Source organism: Giraffa tippelskirchi, chromosome 6 (assembly GCF_054371585.1).
Source record: "Giraffa tippelskirchi isolate mGirTip1 chromosome 6, T2T-mGirTip1v1.2.pri, whole genome shotgun sequence".
Taxonomy (NCBI): Eukaryota; Metazoa; Chordata; class Mammalia; order Artiodactyla; family Giraffidae; genus Giraffa; species Giraffa tippelskirchi.
This window is the reverse complement of record NC_137280.1, coordinates 30,033,172-30,055,651: the sequence shown is the minus strand read 5'-3', so window position 1 is coordinate 30,055,651 and position 22,480 is coordinate 30,033,172.

Here is a 22,480-nt window from a genome sequence, read left to right as displayed (position 1 = left end):
GTGAATCAGTTTACATATAATCACTCATTTACCACTTACCAAACATGCAAAGTTTACAAAAGCAGACAACCAAGACAGTCTACTCTGTCTTACTATAAACTTAAAGAGCCAAGGCTGGCAGGTTCTTCAGGGCTTCTATATTCTTTCAAATAATTGAGCTCTGCAGCTTCTAGGACCGGTTCATTTTCTATTTCCCAGATGACTAAATCAACCTGGCCTTATCCACAAATATTTCTAGAAATTCTGCTGGTTATAGGCACCATCTTTACAGATGGGATCCTCGGGTATGTGTTCCGTCATAATGGATTTAGTGGTAAATAAAATAACTAGATCATTATTTAATTTTCAGATAGTCAAAACATAACTTCAAAATGTAACAAACAACAGAAACATTCTCACAGGCAGAGTGAATACAAGCAAAAGATTTAACGAACTCATTAAAGAGGGAACCAGCAATATGACAAAGCTGGTTCAAAAAAGGATATGAAAGACTGGGGGGGAACGAATGATGAAATAAGATTGCTAAATTAGATGCAAATATTTCATATTCTATTTAGCAATAATGATTATAACCTTTTGGGTTTTCTTCATTACTGGGTAAGAATCACTGGCCTTTCTTCTGGACAAAAACATAATTATGACTGACCATTTTTCTATAAGGTAATGTTAGAGGCTATGGTTTTTCCAGTGGTCATGTATGGATGTGAGAGTTGGACGGTGAAGAAAGCTGAGCACCGAAGAATTGATGCTTTTGAACTGTGGTGTTGGAGAAGACTCTCGAGAGTCCCTTGGACTGCAAGGAGATCCAACCAGTCCATCCTAAAGGAGATCAGTCCTGGGTGTTCATTGGAAGGACTGATGTTGAAACTGAAACTCCAATACTTTGGCCACCTGATGCGAAGAGCTGACTCACTGGAAAAGACCCCAACGCTGGGAAGGATTGAGGGCAGGAGGAGAAGGGGACGACAGAGGATGAGATGGTTGGATGGCATCACCGACTCAATGGACATGGGTTTGGGTAAACTCCAGGAGTTGATGATGGACAGGGAGGCCTGGTGTGCTGCGATTCATGGGGTTGCAAAGAGTCGGACACGACTGAGCGACTGAACTGAACTGAACTGAATGTTAGAGAGATGTAAAATAGCAATAAGAGTTATACTATCTTGGATAGTACGTAATAAACCCTAAGGTAATAAACCCTTTATTTAGATCATGCCTTGAAAGTTCAATCAGTTATTTTTGCCCCATTTCCAAATTTAGTTATTTTTTCTTAACAAAATATAGAAAAACCTGAAAAAAAATGAAAACATTTTTATCTTTCCACAATATATACTTTCTAAAAATAAAAGTTACTTTGCCCTGTGAGTTGTTATGAATTACAGTTGTATCAAACAACATGAATGGAGAATTTTCCAGAATTATAACTGAAATTAAATTTCATAATTTAAGTCTGAGATTACTCAAGATTTCTGTGATCAGTTATTTAAAAAATCACAAATGGAAAAAAATATTATAAAGAAAAAACCTAGCGTATTTGAAGTATATTTATGGGGAAACATAAACAGGTAATTTTTATGTTTAGAATAAGTGTTGTCTCATGGAAATGTCACAGAAGACTAAAATTCAAGAAAACTTACCTTGTCTTCACTGTATATTTTCTAAATCACTATAGTTTCCTTCTTTTCCCAAGCACAAGGAATGTACAAAAAATTCTCCTTTGGACAGAGGATATTTACAATATTTCTCTTAGGAAATTACAACAAAATAATTCTCACACCTATTATTATTTATTCCTATTTCTGCTATTCTAGCCATTATTTTTTAAATAAGGGACTAATGCTACAGATGCTAATTACAGGCAATTTCTCCTCCAACTACTTGACTTTGGTATATTTCAGAAAACTTTTCTATATCTACCAGAAGAGGGCAGGGAAGGGAAGAGGAGGTAAAACTATACTAGAACAACTTTGCTGGTTAATCGGAGAAGTCAGAGCTCATTTTTTCTTTGTTCTTAGCTTCTAGCATTGCATCTAGTAATAGTGAGCATTCAATAAGCATCTTTTTAGATAAAATGGAACCACTGGTTAATGGCTCTAAAAATGTCTTCCAGGAGAAGAGGTTTTAACATAAAAAGAGTAACATTTGGGGAATACTTGGGGATTAAAAGTCTTTAGAATTGCTTTCCTCTTTTCAATTTAGTACCTACTGAAACTATTTTAAACATAATAGTCAATGGATAAAATACTGATTGATTAAATCATGAAGGATTAAGGACTGAGGGTATTTAAGCAAGGACTTTGACTGGAGGGGAACAATCTCAATCACGAAAATAAACGCATGAGAAACGGCCAAACCCATTTGTTCTCGATTTCTTTCTTTTCTTTTTCTAACTGTAATGTATTTGATGTACAATATTACATGTCACAGGTGTACAATATGGATATTCAGAATTTTAAAGGATGTACCCTGGTGGCTCAGTGGTAAAGAATCTATCTGCCAAAGCAGGAGATGCAGGTTTGATCCCTGAGTCAGAAAGATCCCCTTGGAGAAGGAAATGGGAACCCACTCCAATATTTTGCCTGGGAAATCCTATGGACAGAGGAGTCTGGAGGCTAGTCCATGGGGTTGCAGAGAGTCACAGGACTTAACGACTAAACAGGAAATGATACAACTTGGCTTATACTCCATGCAGTTGTGAAGTAAACTCTATAAAAATGCAGAGCTGACCCTGTTATTCAGGTATTGGAAACCTTCGCATTTCCTGCTTATTTTACTTGGATAAAACACAAGTCTATTTGCATTGTAAAACCTTCAATGCCTGGCCCCAATAGATCTTGACAGCTCATCACATATTGCTCCTTCGTAGAAAGACACTGGTACTCATTTCACAAGCACAGTGGGGACTCCTGGAATCTATATCATGACTTTTGATGCTGCCTCTGATAGGAGCATCCTTCCCACATTTATTTGCCTGTCTTCCTCATTACTGAACTGTCAAGATTCAGATCAGGAACAATTTCAAGCATGACTTCTCTGAACACTACCGAAAATTCCCCTTCTCTGGATTTCCGGGCACACACCTCTCCCTTCGCTCGCATCATACTGATAGTCATCCCCACCAAGAGCCACACTTGAAATGTGGCCAGTATGACTGAGCAACCGATTATTTTTTTTTTCATTTTACTGAAATTAAATAACCACATGTGGCTGGTTGTTGTTGTACAAGGCAGTGAAGCCCTAGACTCTTCAAATAGCGCTGCTTTTATTGCTATTGTTTCAATTGCTCTGTTGTGTCCAACTCTTTTGCAGCCCCATGGACTGTAGCCCACCAGGCTCCTCTGTCCATGGGACTTCCCAGGCAAGAACACCAGAGTGGATTGCCATTTTCTTCTCCAGGAGATATCCCTGACCCAGGGATCGATCCCACATCTGCACTGCAGGTAGATTCTTTACTGCTGAGCCACCAGGAAAGCTCAGGGCTGCTTTACCATAGTGAAAATAACACCAGAAGTTTAATGTCCCTTCTTGCCTTTTGTTTCTATGTAAAAACCTCAGTAATTAATTATTAGCACTTTATGTGTATTAACTTTATAAACATTAAAAAGGGTCATTTAAAAAAATCATTTTACTAGTTTTTTGAATAATTTACTTTAGCAAATATATTAAAGTCATTTTTATATCAGAATAATATCCCCCTGCCTCTGTAGTCAGCTGAATTATGCTTTACTCCATGGACCTTACAAACCACTATGAAAAATTGATTACACTTCATTTGATCTCGGGTTTACAGTATCAGAGTATTCGTGTCTTTCTGGACATTATTGGTGGCTTTATACAACAAGGAGAAAGCAAAAGCTGTGAATAATTTTCAAACTTCAACCTTAATTTCAATATTTTAAAATTTAACTGACAAGGTAATTATCCCAGAAATTGTCCTAACTAAATGATTTGTGAAACTATGATTGTCCCATTAAAATGACAAAGTACTCAATCAGAGGAGAAAAATGGTTCTCCAAGGTTCGGCCCTATTAAACAGGTTCTTTATATTATTATCCACTTTTCCTTTTGAATATAGACAGCTGTGTGTTCCTGGGTGTGTGAGAAAGAGTGTCACAACCAGAAGATGGGTAACGTTAAGGCAAAGCAGTGAAGCAGAGGGTGAAAAGAACTGAGTCTGTGGGGAGATGGTTTGAGTGGAATCCCACAGGCCTATGTCATGTGGTGGCAGTGATGAAAATCATTCAGTTGCCCACTCTCTACCTGAGTTCCTTCCTCTGCAAATGAGGATGATAATTTGACCTGTCACGCTGATCTGGACTGGGCTACAGTAAAAGCCCTCACATCTGAATTTTATAAAGCAACAGATGATACTTCTTGCTAACACAACACTTTCAGATCAACTAGGGGCTGCCCATATCACGCTTACTCAAGGACACCCAGTAGAAACTGCAGTCACTTTCGGGAATATTGCCGGTCACATTGCAGAGGAGAAAGAGCACAGGAAGGGTGTCTGCAGCAAGAGCGGTCTCCTAGACGTGACCAGCATCATTTCCCCTCATAAATCACTGGTCAGAGGCAGCTCCAAGGCCGATAGCGCAACCCTACCACGTGCACAAGAAGGAGGCTGAAATATCCAGTGACAAGGCTCTAATGGTTACCACAGTAATTATACCTACCTGTGTCCTAAGAGTTATTTCACACAAATTGCTTGGAGCAGGAGCCTGAAGTTAGTTATTTTTATAAACTAACGGAAGAGTAAATGCATGAAGTGTGAAATTAGATGATTTCAATTTCATGTCAAACTAAATGATTTTAGGACTCCAGGTCGGCTAAAACCAACTAACCTGAGGGGAAAAGTTGATAAGTTATCCAGAAAGTGAATACTTTACTTCCATCAAGTACGATCTACTTTAAAAGAATAGGCTGATTTATAACGCCTTCATGCAAAAGAAGGGGCAATTATTCATTCATTTCTATATCCTACAAATATATACGAGCACTGTATTAAGTGCTGGGGACACAAAGGTGAGCAAAATAGAAATGGTGTCTGCCTTCAGGGGAGATTTGATATTCAATATATCACAGGCAAACAGTCACTCAGGGTTATGATAAATGCTCCAGAGAATTTCCATATAAGTAATAGAATCAATAATAAGTATTTGGGAATTTTGCAGCTCTTTAAAATATTGTTGTTGTTGTTGTTGTTCAGTCACTAAGTTGTGTCTGACTCTTTGAGATGCCCCCATGAACTGCAGCATACCAGGCTTCTCTGTCCTTCACTATCTCCCCGAGTTTGCTCAAACTCATGTCCATTGAGTTGGTGATGCCATCCAACCATCTCATCCTCTGTCGTCTCCTTCTCCAGCCTTCAATCTTTCCCAGCATCAGGATCTTTTGCAATGAGTTAGGTTCTTCGCATCAGATGGCCAATGTATTGGGGCTTCAGCTTCAGCACTGGTCCTTCCAATGAATGTTCATTGGAAGGATTGATTTCCTTCAGGATTGACTGGTTTGATATCCTACTATATAGTAACTCCTTTGTCATACCTACATGTGGATAAAAAAACATCAACAAATCTTATGGCCTGGACCTGTACTAGCCACTAGAAATAAAGATATTATTAAGGCATGATCTTAATAATGTGAAGGTCCTCCCTCAGGACCTTTCACATAAAGAAATCATCTTGATATGACATAGTAAATACCATGATTGAGATAAACTGAGGACTACCTAAAACAGGGAACTATACCCTACTGGAAGAGTGAACATGAGAAATAGCTTCAGGGAGGAGTATGTGCTTGAAATCAGGTTTGATATATTATCAGGAGCTAACTAGAAAAAGATTATGAAAATCATTCCAGGTGAAGCATGTGAAGAGGCATGAACTTGGAGGTGAATATTGTATGTAAGAGGAATTACAACCAGCTCATGGTGCTTATGAAGAGGAAATAGTATACAGTCAGCCTGGAGATACCACTAGGCTAGGTCAAGGAGTATCTAATTCAATGTTGAGTTTGAGTTTTACACCAAAGGTTGTAAAGAGAAATTAAAAGTTAATAACTAAATCAGATTTCTATTTTACAAAGACATATCTATTAGTAGGATGATTTGATGGGAGGTTGAGGTGGGGAAAGACAGACCAACAGGTTTTTGTAGCCATGACATAGTAGGATTTATTTCAAGAATGCAAGAGTGAGTCAACATAAAAAAACAAATTAATGTGACTTTATTACATTAATAAAATAAAAGGAAAAAATCATACAATCATCTCAATCTATGTAGAAAAATCATCTGACAATACTCAATACCTCTTCATGATAAAAACACTCAACACACTTGGAAGGGAAGGCAAATTCATCAATCTAATAAAAAAAAAATCTAAAAACCTGCAGCTAGCATCATTCTTGGGCTTCCCTGGTAGCTCAGTGGTAACAAATCCACTTGCAAAGCAGGAACGAGAGGGTTCGATCCCTGGATTGGGAATATGCTCTGGAGATGGAAAAGGCAACCCACTCTAGTATTCTTGCCACGACAATCCCATGAACAGAAGTGCCTTGCAGGCTACAGTTCATGGGGTTGCAAAGAGTTTGACACGACTGAGGGACTGAGCACCAGCATCACCCTTAATGGTGAAAGAAGACTGACTGCTTTATCCCGACCACCAGAAACAAGAGAAGGGTGCCCACTCTTGCTATCTCTATTCAACATTGTACTGGAGGTTTAAGCCACATTAATCATGCAGGAAAATAAAATAAGAAACATCCAGATTGGGGAAAAAAGAAGTGAAACTATTCTATTACCAGATGACATGATGTTACATATAGAAAATCCTAAAGAATCCACTAAAAAAGATTAGAACTAATAAATAAGCTCGGGAAAATTGTGGCACAACATATACAAAATCAATTATATAATGATAACAATATTATACAATGTACACTAACAATATAACAATAAGCTGCTGCTGCTGCTGCTAAGTTGCTTCGGTCGTGTCCGACTCTGTGCGACCCCATAGACGGCAGCCCACCAGGCTCCCCCGTCCCTGGGATTCTCCAGGCAAGAACACTGGAGTGGGCTGCCATTTCCTTCTCCAATGCATGAAAGGGAAAAATGAAAGTGAAGTCACTCAGTCGTGTCTGACTCTTGGTGACCCCATGGACTGAAGCCTGCCAGGCTCCTCCATCCATGGGATTTTCCAGGCAAAAGAGTACTGGAGTGGGGTGCCATTGCCTTCTCTGAACAATAAGCTTACTCCCAATAATTAAGAAAAACTTTTATTTACAAGGTCATGCACGTTGTAATAACAGAATAAAATACTTAGGTCTAAATTAAACCAAAAAAGAGTAAAACTTATGTTAAGAAAACTACAAATTTCTAAAAGAAACTAACGATCTAAATAAATTGAAAGATGGCTCATATTCTTGGATTGAAAGTCTTATTGTTAAGATTGCAGTATTCTCAAATTTGTTCCATAGACTCATTTCCTATAAAAATCCAGTTGACTTCTGTACAAAAATTGATGAACTGATTCTAAAATTCATATGGAAATTCAAAAGGCCTAGAATAGTAAGACCAATCATGAAAACGAAGAACAAAGATTTAAACCTTCCAAATTTAAAACTCAATATAAAACTTCAGAAATCAAGACAGTGAGAAACTGTCATGAGAATAGCCACATGGATAAATGCAATAGAATTGAGAGTCAAGAAATAAACTCTCACATTTATGACTAATTGATTTTCAACAAAGGTGCCAATACAATTAAATGGGGAAAATACAGTTTTTACAGCAAATGATTTGGGGATAATTGGGTATATACATGCAAAATAAAGAAGTTGAGCTATTGCCTCACACCATATACAAAAATTAACTCAAAATCTGTCAAAGACCTAAGTGTAAAAGCAAAAACTATAAAATTCTCAGAAGGAAATTTAGGTATTAATCTTTATGATCTTAAATTGTGCAGTTGTTCTTAGATAGAATACCAAAAGCATAATCAACCAAAGAAAATACAGATAAAAGGAACAGAGTTATCAATGAGCTGTGAAACATCTTCAAGAAGCCTAATATACGTAAAAGTGGGGAGGAAAGTGAGAGATGAAAAATATTAAAGAAATAACATCTGAAATATCTTTATACTTGATGAAGACTATAAACCTACACATTAAAGAAGCTCAATGAATTATAAACACACACACATAAATGAAGAAAACTATACAAAGAAAATAAAATGACTTAAAAACACTTAGAAAAATGTTAAAAATGCCCATGGATAAAAGGAAAATTATATACAATTGCAAAGATGAGAATGACAGCAGATTTCTTGGAAACAATACAAGCAGAAGACAGTGGAACAGTATCTTTACAATAATGAAAGAAAAAATTTATCACCTAGAATTTTACCCTCGGTGAAAATACCTTTCAAAACAAAAGTGAAATGAAAACTTTTTCAGACATAAAATAGATAAAAGAATTGCTAGCAGACTGCTCTACAAGAAATGTTACAAGGAATCCACCAGGTGGAAGGAGATGATAACAGATGGAAAGTCGGATCTACATAAGCCATGAACAAAACTGAGACTAGTAAACATGCAAGAGACAGCAGATCGTTAGTTGCTGTGGTTGGGGTGGGTCCCAGGGAAAAGTTGGAAAGAGATTTACAATGAAATTTGAGGAAATTTGGAGGATGATGGATATGTTCATTGTCTTTATTATGGGGAATGGATTCATGAGAGTATTACTTGACAACACTTAACAAATTGTACACTTTTACTATGTGCAGTTTATTACATATCAATTATGGCTCAGTAAATCAGTTAAATAAACAGAAAAAGCTGAGTTGCCAATGAGATATTCAAGTATATCAGATTTAGACTAGAACAGTAGAACAGTTAGCCCATTAGATATAAGGGTCTGTAACTCAAGGTTAAGGACTAGACTTACAGAGTTATTTGTGTTCTGATATTCTTTGATTTGGGCTTTCTAGGTGGTGCGAGTGGTAAAGAATCTACATGCCAATGCAGGAAATGCAATAGACACAGCTGGTTCCATCCCTGGGTCAGGAAGGAAATGGCAACCCGCTTCAGTATTCTTGCCTGGAAAAATTCCACAGACTGAGGAACCTGGTGGTCTATGGTCCATGGGGTTGCCAAGAGTCAGACATGACCAAACAAAGCAAAACAAAAAAAGTCTTTGAATTGTATAAGAGCATCATGTTTAGGGGGCTTCTCAGGTGGTGCTAGTGATAAAGAACCTGCCTGCCAATGCAAGATACTTAAGAGATGTGGGTTTGATCCCTGGTTTGGGAAGATCCCTTGGAGGTGGGCATGGCAACCCACTATAGTTTTCTTGCCTGGAGAATCCCATGGAGAGAGGTGCCTGGTGGGCTACAGTCCATAGAGTTGCAGAGTTGGACATGACTGAAGTGACTTAGCACGCATGCACATATCTTGCTTAGAACCCTGTGTTGTGGAGTCAGTTGGCCTGATCTTAAACACTGCCTTTGCTACTTACTAGGCTTGTGACTTAAAATTCATCTAAAAAATTCTCCATGCCTCATCTACAAATAAGCAGAATAATAATATGGATATCACAAATTCATTATATGAAGTCCTCAATAAACACTATATAAACAACAGCAACAAAAGTCTCGGGAGTGAATTAGAGTTTATCTAGGAAGCAACATCTTAAAGCAGTGATTCATATGCTTTTTTTTTTATTACTTATATCCTAAGGAGACTTTTTTATTCAAATTTAATTGCTTTAAAATGTTGTATTAGTTTCTGCTGTACAGCAAAGAGAATCAGCCACACGTATACCTATATCTCCTCTTTGTTACCACAGAACATTGAGTTGAGTTCCCTGTGCTATATGGTAACTTCTCATTAGTTATCTCTTTTATAGATAATAGTGTATATATGTCAATCCCAAACTCCGAATTCATATCACCTCTCTTTCCCCTCATTGGGAAATACATAGGTTCCTTAACTTAGAGTTAGAATTTCTTATTTTTTTATTATTTATTATCCCAGAGTTTGCTCAGACTCATATCCATTGAGTCAGTGATGCCATCCAACTATCTCATCCTCTGCCATCCCCCTTTCCTCTTGCCTTCCATCTTTCCCAGCATCAGAATCTTTTAATGTAAAGGTACTTCTTATGCCAATAAGTTTCAATTTAAAAAAGAAAAAAAAGGAAAAGTGTATTCATTCTAAGTACATAGAGAGAAATCAGGAGATAGAAGACAATAGCCTCAATAAACAAACATATACATAAACATTTAAAGACAAGCATTTTAAGCCAATTTTTGCACATCATTCCTTAATCAAATATTCAACCCTGGATTGGGAAGATCCTCTGGAGAAGGGAATGACTACTCACCCCAGTATTCTGGCCTGGAGAATTCCATAGACTGGAGTAGTCCTTGGGGTCGCAAAGAGTCGGACACAACTGAGCGACTTTCACTCACCAGTTTCTTAAAAGAATGAATGAAGGTTCATTCTGTGGCAATAGATAAGTTACTAAAGAACAGTTAAGAAAAGAAATGGAAGTCAGGTAAAAAATATGAATTTAAAATTGCATAATCCTAAAAGTTGCTTTCTTAGCAGAATGTTTTTCTTCAGTAGATGATAATAGGAATACTAGCTTGTGGGGTATGTGTAGACAGAAAGAAAGTATGCTCAAATAAGTTTAAAAAATACTAATTTAAGCACAGTGAAACAGCTTCCTTTTTTGCACAACTCCTCAGAGGTTTTACATAGGTTAATGTGCATAAAGTTTCCCAGGTGTGATACATAGCACTTCTCAAATGTGTTTTACTATAGAATCCTTATTTCTCTACACACCTACCATTTCTATACAGAACCATTTAGGAAAATAGTGATCCATCTTTGCTAAGTCTTAGTGGATGTTTACATCCCTGCCCACTAGTTTTTATCAGTATGGAAACTTTACCATTCCCCTGATTATTTTAATTCTCAGTTGAATAATATAAACAGTTATTTGCAGAATAATTGAGAATTATGAATAAATTTTACACAGCTTATCCATCTGTTATCACACCTGGATTTTTTGGCCTTGCTAACATCTTCTCTACTTTGCTTTTTGGGTTTAGACTATATGAAATTGATTTTACATTCCATTTCAATAAACTTATAAAATACTTACAACAGGTTCAAATGGGAGTCAATACAGGTAATGAAATATTTAGGTTGGTGCAAAAGTAATTGTGATTCGGACCCTGAATTTCAAATCATTATAATTAGGCTCAAGCACATCTTTATTAATGAAAATAGGAACCATTACAACCAACACATTTTTGCCAATAGGAAATGTGTTTGTTTATTCTTGTAGCATAAAAATCCATCCTTCAGGATTCAATGAACCCTTTGAATGTATTTTCTGCATCTAGATGGTTGTGAAGCATTTTCCCTGCAAAAAGTTGTTGAGATGCTTGAAGAAGTGGTAGTCGGTTGGCGAGAGGTCAGGTGGGTACGGCAGATGAGGCAAAACTTCATAGCCTAATTCAAATTTTGAAGCATTGGTTATGCAATGTGTGGTTGGGCATTGTCTCGGAGAAGAATTGGGTCCTTTCTGTTGTCCAGTGCTGGCTGCAGGCATTGCAGTTTTTGGTGCATCTCATCAATTGGCTGAGCATACTTCTCAGAAGTAATGGTTTCACCAGGATTCAGAAAGCTGTAGTGGATCAGACTGGCAGCAGACCACTAAATAGTGACCATGACCCTATTTTTGGTGCAAATTTGACTTTGGAAAGTACTTTGAAGTTTCTTCGGGTCCATTCATGAGCTGGTCATCACTGGTTGTCGTATAAAATCCATTTGTCCTTGCACATCACAATCTGATTGAGAAATGGTTTGTTGTTGTTGCATAGAATAAGAGAAGATGACGTTTCAAAATGATGATTTTTTTTTTATTTTTAGTTAGTTCATGAGGCACCCACTTATTGAGCTTTTTCACCTTTCCAGTTTGCTTCAAATGCCTAATGACCATAGAATGGTCAATGTTGAGTTCTTCAGCAACTTCTCATGTTGTAAGAAGATCAGCTTCAGTGATGGTTCTCAGTTGGTCATTAACTTTTGATGGCCGGCCACAACACTCCTCATCTTCAAGGCTCTCATCGCCTTTGAAAAACCCATTCAACCACCACTGCACCATACATTCATTAGCAGTTCGTGGGCCAAATGCATTGTTGATGGTGTGAGTTGTCTCCACTGCTTTATGACCCATTTTGAAATTGAATAAGAAAATCGCCTGAATTTGCTTTTTGTCTAGCATTTCCATAGTCTAAAATACATATAAAATAAATAGCAAGTGATAATTCATTAGTAAAAAACATCAAACAATAAATGCACATTAAAATTATATAAAACATAATCACCTTTATTTAAGAATGTATTGCAAAATCAAATGTCAAATTTTGAAAATGCAAAACTGCAATTACCTTTGCACCAACGTAAGTACACTATTAAAACATATTTCTTAGGAGTTACAGCATGGGTGAACCATATCTAGACGCAGAACCAGTGCTGCAAATCACTTCACAACCAAAATCATGTAGAAAAATATTTTATTTGAAACATCATTATCTACTCTTGAAGTAGGATAACATTTTTTACCTGTGGAAGTTTCTTTTTTCTGTTATACTTCTTACTTTATCCCTTCAAGTAGATAGTGAACCCATTACGTTAGAGAAAGAAAGCAACATGTCAGAAAGTAGGAAAAAGTGGTATCTTCAAGGCTTTTGGTTTCCAAACATCTCAGTCCACCAAGGATATTTTACTTGATGCCTTTGAAGTAAACAGAGGGGTAAATTTTTCTGCCCTAGATGAAAAGAGATGGAGCAAAATTATTGAGAAGCAGGACATAAGAAGAACCTGGAGGAAGGAATCCTAAACTTGGGAGCCCGGGAAAGTCCAGGGCAGCACTTAGACTCAGAAAAATGCAGTGTGTCTAGATAAAGAATCGCTCAGATAGCTTCTCAGGTATTTTCATGTTCTAGTAAGGTTAGAAGGTAGCGCGATTATTTCATTGCCATCAAGCCATGTATTCAAGGACTGGTGATTTAGAGATCCTGGGAGTTTGAGGCTGATCCCAATCAAGTGCCTTGTGAAAGTGAAAGTCACTCAGTCCTGTCTGACTCTTTGCGACCCCATGGACTATACAGTCCATGGAGTTCTCCAGGCCAGAATACTGGAGTGGGTAGCCTTTCCCTTCTCCAGGTGATCTTCCCAACCCAGGGATCGAACCCAGGTCTCCCGCATTGCAGGTGGATTCTTTACCAACTGAGGTATCAGGGAAGCCTTATTAAATGCCTTGATATCATGTAAAAGCCTCAAACTTAGAAGTCTAGGGAAAGAAGAAACTCTAAAATAACTAAGTCGCTATAATGCCAACAGGATAGTTTATTTTAATTGTAATTGGTGTTAATTATCCAAGGGAACAGAGGTTCAATGCCAGCGTGATAGCATTCTTGAAGGCAAGGTGATTCAGTGAGAGGAAATTAACAAGATGGCACCAGTCAGGCTCTCTTGCCCCATGCTCTCTTTCCCTCTCACCCCATGTTCTGTAAACAATGACTTTGCATGGTTGTGTAACAGCTGAGATCACTTATGGCACTGAGCATGCGCATTACGAGGTACTCGCTTGGCCACGGGCTACTTTCGTTCTGTAAGTATCTATGGGCTTCCCCTGGAAAAGCCCTGCAGGGTTGTGTGCATTTATGTTGTGTTATGTTATGTCTGCTGCTATGGCTGCTGCACCAGCCAGGAGAGAATAAATGTCTCTGCAGTTTCTATGGCTCCTTGAATTTTCTTCCAGCCTCTTAGCTTGTGCCTTGCCTACCATGGGTTCAGTGAACAGTGTGCTCAGTGAGACACAGTGAGACAATTGGCACTGTGAACAGGATCAGCAAGACATCCAGGGAGGCCCATTTGGGCTGCAACTTAACGTTGGAGAAAGTGAAGAGATCAGAGCCCTAGACAAAGGAACTGAGGTCTGATGAGCACTTTATGGTGGTAGCTTTGTTTGATCCTGTTTAACAATCCAATTCCCTATCAAGGGTGAGTGTGTGGATTTAAAAAGTGTGCCTCGCATTCTTAAAAAAAAAAAAAGTGTGCTTTGCAGGGGCCGAATGACCTATATCCATGACCTATATCATTCTCATCTTAGTTGTACTGGGGTGTTTGTTTAACTCACATTTCTTAAATCTTACAGGTGCTGAGTTGGACACAAGAATACAGTGTTGAGGCGTGGTTTATGAGAAAAGCAGACAAATAATGAACAATTTCAATTTTTGTAATGAATGCAGAAGTAGTGGGAAGCCCTGGGTTTTTAGGGTACCGCTATAAACAGCATGAGCATATCAGGGATTGAAACAATGAGAGCTTTGAACTGATTCTTTTAGAACAAGTAGGAGTTCCTGAGGAGGGCACCAGAGCTTAAAGCAGAGGATGAAACATTTGCAAAACCAACATAGCTTAGAACACTGGATGATGCTAGGGAGTCTGCTATTCCTGCAGTGTGAAACCATTTTAAAAAAATATAATTTTATTTATTTATTTTTGGCTGTGCTTGGTCTTCGTTGCTGCCTGGGCTTTTCTCTAGTTGCAGCGAGTGGGGGTTACTCTCTAGTTGCAGTATGTAGGTTTCCCACTGTGGTGGCATCTTTTGTTGTGGAACATGGGCTCTCAAGGATGTGCTTTAGTAGCTTTTGCAGCACATGGGCTCAGTAGTTGCCGTTGCTGGGCTCTAGAGCACGGGTTCAATAGTTGTGGCACACAGGATTAGTTGCTCAGTGGCATGTGGGATCAGATGGAACCCGTGTCTCCTGCATTGGCAGGTAGATTCTTTACCACTGAGCCACCAGGGAAGCCCTACTGTAGGAAGTCTTTATTCAAGAACCACCAGAGAGAAGGAAGTCAAGCAGGATGAGTCCAATCATAGACAGCCTTAACATCTTCACAATGTCTCCTCAGGTGAAAGTCTGACTCAAAGAATTTTAAGGTAACTGATGATCAGATTAACGTTCTAGAAAGTAGAACATTAAAGAGGTAAAGTAGAACATTGTGTAGGTAGAGAAATGCATGCGGACAGTGCAGTTGGAGACACTTGAATGCTTTAGGGAAGCAACAATGTGACCATGTTTGGGGACATGAAGGCAGTGCCCTGAGGGTGAAGTGAACGTGGGAAGTCAGTGAGAGAACGTTGAGGTTAAATAGTTCCAGCTGTGGTGAACAAGGGATTTCAGTAAAGTTATGTTGTTGTCCAACTCTTTGCAACCACATGGCTTGGACATGGCAACACACCAGGCTTCCCTGGTGTGTTGGACTGGCAACACACCAGGCTTCCCTGTCCCCCTATCTCCCAGAGTTAGCTCAAGTTCATGTCCATTGAGTCAGTGATGCTATATAACCACTTCATCCTCTGCTACCCTCTTCTCCTTTTGCCTTCAGTCTTTCCCAGCACTAGGGTCTTTTCTAATAAGTCGGCTCTTTGCACCAGGTGGCCAAAGTATTGGAGCTTCAGCTTCATTATCAGTCCTTCTAATGAATATCAGGGTTGATTTCCTCTAGGATTGACTGGTTGGATCTCCTCATTGTCCAAGGAAGTCTCCAGGGTCTTTTCCAGCATCACAAATCGAAAACATCAATTCTTAGGTGCTCAGCCTTCCTTATAGTTCAGCTCTCACATCCATGCATGACTACTGGAAAAACCTTTCAGTAGAGAAAGGTATTTAAATGACCTTTTACATTTCTGGCACTAACTGTAGAACAAAGTGAGAGCAAAAGGAGGAGGAGGAGAGAAGGTGGGCACCACCACGTGACTTCCAGTGGTCAGTCTGGGTCTCAGAGTAAAGACCAGGTGAAGCAGCACCTCTGCTGAATTGTAGAAGACATGAGATACCCCTCCCTCCCCCGCTAGGATTTGGGTATTGAATAATATCACTGTCTAGCTACTTCCCTGGTAACTCATGTGGCAGAGAATCTGCCTGCAATGCGGGAGACCTGAGTTCAATCCCTGGGTCCAGAAGATTCCCTGGAGAAGGGAATGGCAACCCACTCCAGTATTCTTGTCTGGGAAATCCCATGGACAGAGGAGCTTGGCAGGCTACAGTCCACGGGATCACAGAGTCAAACACGACTGAGCTAACTAACTAACAAATCTTCAGCAGATCCTGTTGAAGTTTTCAGTAATATTTAATTTTTAAAAACATTTTCCTTTAAAATCTTTATATACTTTTAAAATATTTAAATAATATAGGCATTTATAAAATAAAAAGCATAATAAAAACTTCTCTTTACCTCTCACCCAGAAATCCATGTTTCTTTCCACAGGTGACCACTGATAACAACACTCTTTCACAGACTTTTGTCAATGTATTTATGTATATCTAACACACATGTAAATGTAAAAGCAGAGTTTAATCATACTATAATACCTCTCTGTTATCTATTATCACTGCTTTTTCCTTTTCTACTCCTGTTCTAATTAATAATATGACTTGGAGAGAGTCATATTTTAAAACACACAGTTCTTCCTTGTTCACTTAAATCTTTGCACAGTATTCTGAGAATTTAATCACAATTTAGCTGTCTATCTATTAATAGTTATTTAGTTTGATTCCATTTTTTCTGCCTAGTAAACAATACATAACGAACAGTTTCCATGCCTTTATGCACACCTGCAAATGTATTTCTCTAGATTCGAATCCTAGAAGTAGAATTATTGGGTCAAGGAGCAAGCACACTTTAAATTTTCATAAATACTGCCAAACTGCCCTCCACAAAGTGTATTACAATTTATGTTCTCATCAATAGTGTATAACAGTCAGATCATTTTCTTCCTTTAACATTTTCTCTCTATTCCTTTCGCCCAACAGCTCAGATTTTTCTTTACAGTTATCCTGCATTATCGATTTCGGTGGCATGTATGTGAGTGTTACGGTTGAATGGGGCAAGGTGGGAAGAGTTTAAACAATCTTCATTTTCTTGCCTTGCATTATTTGTAAACAAATGTTTCTCATCATCTTTGTTAAAAATTGCTATAATATCCACAGTGCCTCATTACAAAATCTTTTGCTATAGTGGGTATCATTATGGCCTTAATTCAATACCTACTTTAATTATTATGTCTCTTCAAGAGCATTAGGGAGGTTTTCACATGGAGTGTGTGCCTAGCATAGTGTTGAATAAAATATATTTCTCTTCCACGTCAGAAGGTCAAATCTTTGAGGCATATCTTCATACATAGAGTTCCAGTCAAGCTGAACTTATTTCAATGTCTAATAGGTAAGGGACAGATTAAGCTCAGGTGTTGGAAATCTCTACTGATTTGCAGCTGCTGCTACTGCTGCTAAATCGCTTCAGTCGTGTCTGACTCGGTACAACCCCATAGACGGCAGCCCACCAGGCTCCGCCGTCCCTGGGATTCTCCAGGCAAGAATACTGGAGTGGGTTGCCATTTCCTTCTCCAGTGCATGAAAGCGAAAAGTGAAAGTGAAGTCACTCAGTCCTGTCCGACTCATAGCGACCCCATGGACTGTAGCCTACCAGGCTCCTACGTCCATGGGATTTTCCAAGCAAGAGTACTGGAGTGGGGTGCCATTGCCTTCTCCACTGATTTGCAGAAAGAATGATAAAAATTCTCTCTGGTTGCAAAACAGAGGAATGAACTGGAACTTTACTAAACTGACTTTTAATTGCCAAATGCTCTTGTCTAAGCTTATGAGCCATAGGCTTTGTTATTTTTGTTGTTTAGTTGCTAAGTCGTGTCTAACTCTTTGTGACCTCCATTGACTGTAGCCTGCCAGGTAAGAATATTGGAGTGGGTTGCCATTTCCTTCTTCAGAGAATCTTCCTGATCCAGAAATTGAATCTGCATCTTCTGCATTGGCAGGTGAGTTCTCTACTACTGAGCCACTTGGGAAGCAGCCATAGGCTTCCAGGCTTCTAAACTGGGTTGTCTCCTTCCTCAGAAGAGTCCTTCACAACCAGTGTTTCCCAAACCAACTTACTCCTTCTGGCTGCATGGCTTAAGGACCATCTCTCAAGACAGGATTTAATTAAAAGCCACAGTGGATTAACGTGAGTTCAAGTTCTGCACTGCTCTCTTTATCACCTGTAACAGAGATTTAACTTGGACTGAAATATAGATACCTTGCTCTTTGGATTATATTTATTTAGTAAATCATTTAATGCTGGAATGAAAACCCAAGAGAAATCATACCACCCCATTGTACCGAACTGAGTCCAGGAACAGCTGGCATCTCCTCTGCTGTGCCACGCACATCCTTTCCTACCTTTTGTTTTGCTGCCTTGTGGGTTTGTCAGAGCCTGACACTTCGGATGGTTTGGAGATTATGTCTAACCACCAACTGATCTATCCAGGCTGTTCCTACTTTTTAAATGGTTAACTGAGACGAGGGCAAGCATCTCATTTATCAGTCTTTTCCTGGTGAAGGGTAATTTTTCCTCTATTTTTAAAACAGTCTCTATTCATTTGGTTGTCAAGTAGTCCTCCCTGACTATGGGCACACAGGTTATTTATTGCCAAGCTAACTTTCTCTTTGCACAGAAAATCCCTGGGAAGGTAGGTTGGAAGCTGTGTCCCACTATCTTCAGGATCATTAGTGGCAGTGTAATATTTCGTGGCTGTCAGCCTCAGGCTCCTAGCATGGGAGAGGGGTCATCCTTCGGGGAGGATGTAATGATCCCAGAATGCTGGCTGACAGGGTCTTGATCTGTGCTTTTATTATGTTCAATTTATCAGTCTCTTTGGAAAGAATTGACCATGGGACTCTTTTAAAACATTTGAAATCTTTGGATAAAAGCTCAGAGACAGGCTATTCCTATTTCCATTAATTTCATAATCAATGATGTCAATTTGTCACTATTAATAATGTTTCCATGACCACTTTCCCCAGGCTTTCCTGAACTTAAAAGCTTCTAGATAAACTCCTCCTCCTCCCCCTCCACTTTTTTTTTCTTCTGATCTCAGTTTTCCTCATTCTGCTGACTATACTCAAATTTACTTCACTTTTTCCTGGCCATCAAAACTTTTTTATGTTCTTGCAAGCCATCATAGGATAGTTTACAATACCCAGTAAAGATTAATTTTTTGAAATCTGACAACCTGAATTACGACTGTCTGTTTTTAACTTTTTACATTTTACCCATGTGGTTAAGTTTAGCTTTTTGGATTTTCTCACAAAAGCGATAGGTAAGCTTGTTTTTCAATTTACTGAGACATTCTTTTTATGACATCTCAAATCTATCTACTCCTGTGTGTAAGATCTCTCTTGTATGTTGTTAAGGCAAAACAAAACATAGTACTTTTGTATTTTATATCTGAATAAAAATATAATGATTTATTAAAACTTTTGAATCTTAAAGATGGCTTAATGTGGGTATGTAGATGATACTGGTTAATTGCAGTCTGCCATTAACATGCCTAGATGGGAATACGGCATCTGCTTGGTAATTATGGGCAAACTACTTCACCACTCTGGGCCTTTGTTTTCTTATTCATAAATAGTACTATTAATATTAATTGAGACTTCACTGGCAGTCTAGTGGTTGACCCTGTGCTTCCACTGCAAGAGACACAGTTTCGGCCCCTAGTTGGGTAAAAAGATTCTGCATGCTGCATGGCCTAAATAAATAAATTAATAAATAAAAGGGTTTTTAAAAAAGACTTTGAAATCCAGTGAATAACTAAAAAAATACTGATCCCCTAAGATTCTTTTAAAAATTAAGTGACAAAATGCTTGCACATTATTTAGCATAGTACCTGATATAATAAGAGCCTGACACATGTTATCTATATTAATGACAGATAATAACATCATAATAATGAGATATAAAGTATAATCATAATGGTAATGCTATAAAAATATGCTATTCCTGGGTTCGGAATATCCCCTGGAGAAGGAAATGGCAACCCACTCCAGTATTCTTGCCTGGAAAATCCCATGGACAGAGGAGCCTGATGGGCTATAGTCCATGGGGTCCCAAGAGTCGGACACGACTTAACCACTAAATCAAATCATGCTATCCAGTAGTATAGTTCTCAGTTCTTTGGGCTAGATGTTCCTCTAGTATACAAACAGAAGTAGGCTTACAGATCACAAAAAGCCAGAAAACTGGGAAAGAATATAGCCCTGGATACAGAAATGGCAACCAACTCCAATACTCTTTCCTGGAAAATTCCATGGACAGGGAAGCCTGGCAGGCTACAGTCCATGGGGTTGCAAAGAGTCAGACATGGTGTAGGGACTGATCAGGCAGACATATAGCCCTAACTAGAATTTTGTATTATTTTATTAGAAAAATTGAGGTACGTTTCATATGAGAATTCATAGAGAATTTGTATACAGGAGGTAGTAGAGATCAATATGTTACTGTTAAGGAAGCATAATAGTTTTGTAGTTACTAAATTTACTAGGGCTTTTGGAGTGAGACATTTCTAATACCTTTACCATTGAGTATGATGATAGCTGTGGATTTGTCATATATAAAGCCTTTGTTATGTTGAGACATGCTCCTTTTGGGCTTCCCTGGTAGCTCAGCTGGTAGAGAATCTGCCAGCAATGTGAGACACACTGGTTGGGTTCCTGGGTCAGGAAGATCCCTTCAGGAGAAGGGATAGGCTACCCACTCCAGTATTCATGGGCTTCCCTGGTGGCTCAGATGGTAAAGAATCCACCTGCAATGCAGGAGACCTGGGTTCAATCCCTGGGTTGGGAAGATCCTCTGGAGGAGGGCATGGCTAACCATTCCTATATTCTTACCTGGAGAATCCCCATGGACAGAGGAGCCTGGCAGGCTAATGTCCATGGGGTCGCAAAGAGTCGGACATGACTAAGCACAGAACAGCATGCTCCTTTTATACCCAATTTTGTTGAGTTTTTGTCATAAAAGATTCTAAATTTGGTCATGATTTTTCTGCATCTATTAAAATAATCATATAATTTTTATCTTTCATTATCTTAATGTGGTGTATCATATTTATTGATTTGCCTATCAGATTAAACCATCTGATTTCGGAGATAAATCCCATTTGATCATGGGCTAGAGCCAGTGTTGTGCACACACTCGGCTGTGGGGCCCCCTGCAGATGCCTGTGTAGTGGCAGGGGCCAGGGGCAGCCGCACCGTAGTGGTGAGATCTAGGGCCGACTGTGGTTGCACTAGTAGCTATGGAAGCCCTTGCTGTCAGGGTGCACTCCTGTGGTCACAGGGTCTCACCAAGGGCATGTGCATGGCAGTGGAGGCTGGTGACATGATTCAGGCTGGTGGGTACAGGTGCATGGCTGGAGGATGCAGGAGAGTGATGCAGGCGAGTGATAAGGTGGAGGTTGAACCCACAAACACTCTGGAGTGCACTCTCATAGTTGCCAAGTTCCCCCCATCTCCCCAACCCCCATGCAAAGATCTGGAGGTCCATGTCAAAAGTTGGCCAAGGGCCTGTCAGTGCACAACTAAAGGGACTAGCCCTCCTCAGGAGACCCAATGGTGAAGGTCAGCCAGAGGGGTCAAGGGTGACTGTCTTGCCCTCTTGCAGCTGCAGAAGCTGGAGATGGCTGCATGGTATAAATCCTCCCAGCTGGCGGTGGGGGTGAGGGAGGGTGCTGGGAGGGACTCAGGCTGGAGTCTGAGAACATGAAAAACTGTGCGGTGAAAATGAGTGACATCTGCAGAGGGTCTTTGGCAGCTGTACTGACTATTAGTTTCTTCAGTGGTGAAGCTACTAGGGTTCTTGGCGGAGCAGGTAACTGGGAACCTCAGTCACTCCCACTGTGTAGATGGTATGCATCTCAGTTTTACTGGTCTCTGGGTGGATGAAACCAAAGCAGGGCATTTGTGTAATGCCTGAAAGACTTCGGAAGCTGGACGTTAACTCACTCTCCCTTTCCTAGGGAGGGAAATGCTTTCTAGCTGAGAAGTTGCCAGTTAGTGCTAAGCAGTCTCAAGGGATTAGGCAGGCAAGATGAAGCTGTTCTTCCTTCCTGTTTTTTACGGTTTTATTCTGCTGTCTGGTTGAAGTTTCTTAACTGGATTCCTCTGCTCTCCCAGAGCTGTTTTTGTTCATGGATAGCTGTCTAATTGTTGATCTTTGTTAGGGGCATGGAATCTGAAGCCTCTTACACTGCCATCTTGGTGACATCTGCTTGAGTTCAAGTTTATTAAATCAATTTGCTCATTGTCTTATAAATGGGGAAACATCAAACTAAAATATTCTTTGTTGTACTGATTAAATTCAGTATTTATATATTTATTTTATTAAAATTTTTTAAAAATTCATTTGTAACTAGAGGATAATTGTTTTAAAATGTTGTGCTGATTTCTGTCATACAACAATGTGAATCAGCCATAAGTATAATACATATCCCCTCTCTCTTGAGCCTCCCTCCCACCCCATCCCCATCCCACCTGCTACGTCATCACAGAGTACCAGGCTGATC